The sequence below is a fragment of the Neofelis nebulosa genome, chromosome 11, assembly GCF_028018385.1.
Source record: "Neofelis nebulosa isolate mNeoNeb1 chromosome 11, mNeoNeb1.pri, whole genome shotgun sequence".
In the NCBI taxonomy this organism is placed as follows: domain Eukaryota; kingdom Metazoa; phylum Chordata; class Mammalia; order Carnivora; family Felidae; genus Neofelis; species Neofelis nebulosa.
This window is the reverse complement of record NC_080792.1, coordinates 79,145,358-79,149,373: the sequence shown is the minus strand read 5'-3', so window position 1 is coordinate 79,149,373 and position 4,016 is coordinate 79,145,358.

The window sequence follows — 4,016 nt, the reverse complement described above, 5'->3', positions numbered from 1 at the left end:
GATAGGATCCTATGTACTTGTCACTACCTGGTTTGAGGCACTGGAACGTGTGGGGTGGACTTACAGAAGTCTCCTCCTACCGCAGGTTCATCTCAGCCTCGCTGCTTCCGTCCACTTTGTTCACGGTAGGGGTAGCCCTCACAGGACAATGCAGCTGTAAATGCATGATCCTTGTAGTAAATTGAGGATCTCAGTGGTATTAAGGAAAAATGATCTTTAGAGCAACTGGCCCAGACTCCAGAATTAGGAGATTAGAGGATGCTGTTCCAGCTTTTTCTCTCCACTACTACGCATCACTCAAAGAATGAAAGAATAATTTGCTTTCTAGTTAAAAAACAAAAACAAAAACCTTTCCAGAAAGCCAAGGGACACATGACATTATGCCCAAGCACTAAGATGCAGCTTGGCACATTCACTTATTCTACAAATATTTATTGAACACCTGCTACCTGCCTGACATTGTCTTGAGTGCTATATTCCTACCACTACCTTTGTGAAACATTCTTTCTAGAGACAAGAGTCAGATAATAGATAGATAGATGATAGATGATAGATAGATAGATAGATAGATAGATAGATGATAGATAATATGTCAGATGTTGGTAAGTGCTGTGGAGAAGGAAAGGGGATAAGAAGAGCAGGAGGTGTGAAGAAGAGGGTGATAAACAATTTAAAATCAGTAAATAGGGAGGGGTGATGTTTTAGCAAAGACTTGAAAGAAATAAGGTACATTAATCTCCTGTAAGATCCAGAACTCTCATTTAAGCAAAATGTCTGCATCTCTTGAGTGCGACAGTAATTGATATTCACAATTTGACTTTCATTGCTTTAAAACAGCAGGTCCCAAACCCTAATGTGCGTAAAAGATCACCCAGTGATTTTCAGTGGACACAGGGTGGAGAGGAGTTCTGAAAAATGCATTTTTTAAATGCATCTGGTAGAGATCAGATGATGCTGATAGCTGAGGTTTTTCTTCAGACCGCTCTTGAAGAAACATTGCTCTAAAACAGATTGAAGAGTCTTTTAACATGACAACAACAACAAAATTAAAGATCAAATTACAGTGCATGAGGTTTTAATGTTGAGAGTATTTCACTGTGTTTTCATTCTTTGAAAAAGCAAAGACCAAAGCAAAACCCTGGGTTACCCAGAACATTCCATTTCTTGTCCATACAGGAGAAGGGAAATTTTATCATAAGCTGATCATGAGCCCAAGATTTATAATCAGTTTGTTTTGCACCCTTCCTATCATTTTTGCTCTAATTTTTCTCTATGCTTTTTTCCATCTCCCAAATTTCTGGACTTACCCAGGAGGTGATGGGGCAGGGTAATGAGAACACTTGGTCACTTGGTCCTGTAACTGCCACTGTTTCTGGTAGTGATATGCCACTCAGCCTTCTGAGCTTCCACACTCTCTGAGTTGCTGCAAGATTTGGGTGAGATCATGTGTATGAAAGCACCTTAAAAATTCTATAGCACTAGGAAAAGATAAGGAAGCTCTGTGACTGTACATTTCAGATCCAGTTAATTCGGCCCAGCTCAAATTCAGTTACCTTCAAGATAGTGTGGTACTAGCATAATGATACACATATAGAATAGAATAGAACAGAATTGAGAGTCCAGAAATAAACCCTCACATTTATAATCAACTGATTTTTTAAAATCAGGATACCAACATAATTCAATAGGAAAAAACAGCCACTTTAAGAAATGATGCTGGACAACCTGACGTCCACATGCAAAAGAATTAAATTGTACCTCTACCTCACACCATATACAAGAATCAACTCAAAGTTAACCAAAGACCTCAATGTAAGATCTGAAATTATATTTAAAAAATCAGACATCATTAAATTTAAAAACATTTGTGCTTCAAGGGCACATGGGTGGCTCAGTCAGTTGAGCACTTGACTTCAGCTCAGGTCATGATCTTGGGGTTTATGAGTTTGAGCCCCAAATTGGGGTTGCTGTCAGTGAAGAGCCCACTTCGGATCCTTTGTCCCCCTCTCCCTGCCTCTCCCTCACTTGTGCTCTCTCTCTCTCAAAAATAAATAACAAAAAAAAAAAAAACAACTTTTGTGCTTCAAAGAACATTGCCAAAAAAGTGGAAAAACAGGGGTGCCTGGGTGGCTCAGTCAGTAAAGCATCCGACTCTTGGTTTTGGCACAGATCGTGATCTCACGGGTTTATAAGTTCCAGCCCCTCATCGGGCTCCAGCTCCATGCTGACAGTGGGGAGACTGCTTGGGATTCTCTCTCCTGATTTCTCAGCCCCTCCCATGTGCTATAAACAAACAAACAAACAAACAAACTTAAAAAATAAATTTAAAAAGTGGAAAAACAATACACAGAATAAAAGAAATTTTGTAAATCAGATATTCGATAAGGACTTATTATCTAGAATATACAAAGAAGCCATACAACCCAAAAATGATTAAAAATAAATAAATAAGTAAATTAAAAATGGGCAAAGGATCTGAAAGGACATAGCTCCAAAGAAGATATATGAATGGCTGATAAGCATTTGAAAAGATGCTCAATGTCATTAGCCATCAGGGAAGTGCAAATCAAAGCTACAATGAGATACCACCACACAATCACTGGGATGGCTATAATCAAAATGATAGATAATAACAAGTCTTGACAAGGATGTGGAGAAATTGGAACCTTTGTAAATTGCTGGTGGGAATGTAAAATGGTACAGGACTATGAAAACAGTCTGGAAAAGATCCTCAAACAGTTAAACATAGACTTGCCATATAATCCAGCAATTCCACTCCTAGGTATGTACCCCCAAAGAAATGGAAACAGTATCCATGCATCTCTTGTACATGAAAGTTCACAGCAGAGTTATTTATAATAGGCAAAAAAGTGGAAACAACCCAAATGTCTATCAACTCTACACAATGGAGTATTACTCAGCCATGGGAAAGAATGCGGTACTGATCCATGCTACAACATAGAGGAAACTTGAACACATTATGCCAAGTGAAGGAAGCCAGAAACAAAAGTTCACAAATCGTGTGGTTCCTTTTACATGAGATGTCTACAATAGGCAAATCCACAGAAATGGGAAGTAAACTGGTGATTGCCCAGAGCTTGGGGGTGGGGACTCTGGGGAGATGTAGGGGAAAATAGTGAGTTCCTATTAATGGATATAGTTTCCTATTTGAAGTGATGAAAATATTCTAAAATTGATTATGGTGGTAGTTGCACAATTCTGTGAATATGCCAAAAACATTGAAATATATACTTTAGGATGCCTGGGTGGCTCAGTCGGTTAAGCATCCGACTTCGGCTCAGGTCATGATCTTATAGTTCATGGGTTCGAGCCCCACATCGGGCTCTGTCTCTCTCTGCCTCTCAAAAATAAATAAGTGTTAAAAATTTTTTTTAAAGAAATGTATTCTTTAAATAGGTAAGTTGTATTTTAATTAATTATATCTCAATAAAATTGTTACCTCCAAAGTCATTTATTATAAACCTTTCTCTTATCCTAGTGCCTATCCATCAAAATGAATTTACTCTTGGGGCACCTGGGTGGCTCAGTCGGTTAAGCATCCGACTACGGCTCAGGTCATGATCTCACAGTTTGTGAGTTCGAGCCCCATGTTGGGCTCTGTGCTGACAGCTCAGAGCCTGGAGCCTGTTTCAGATTCTGTGTCTCCCTCTCTTTCTGCCCTCCCCCACTCGTGCTCTCTCTCTCTCTCAAAAATTAAAAAAAATGAACTTACTCTTTTCTCCCCTAGCACCTTGTTTTTATCATCATCATCATCATCATCCTCTTCATCATCATCGTCTAGAAATCCTTAAGTACTTTCTATATACCAGACACCATGCTAAGCACATTTCAGGGATTTTCCCATTTCATATTCCCATCAATTCTTCACGGTAAGAACTACTATATTTTTATTTTACTGACCAGGAAAACAAGTCTTAAAGAAGTTAAGTGATTTTTCCAAAGTCACATAGTAAATGGGAAAAGTAATAGTTAAGATTTGTTGAGCAGTTATTGTG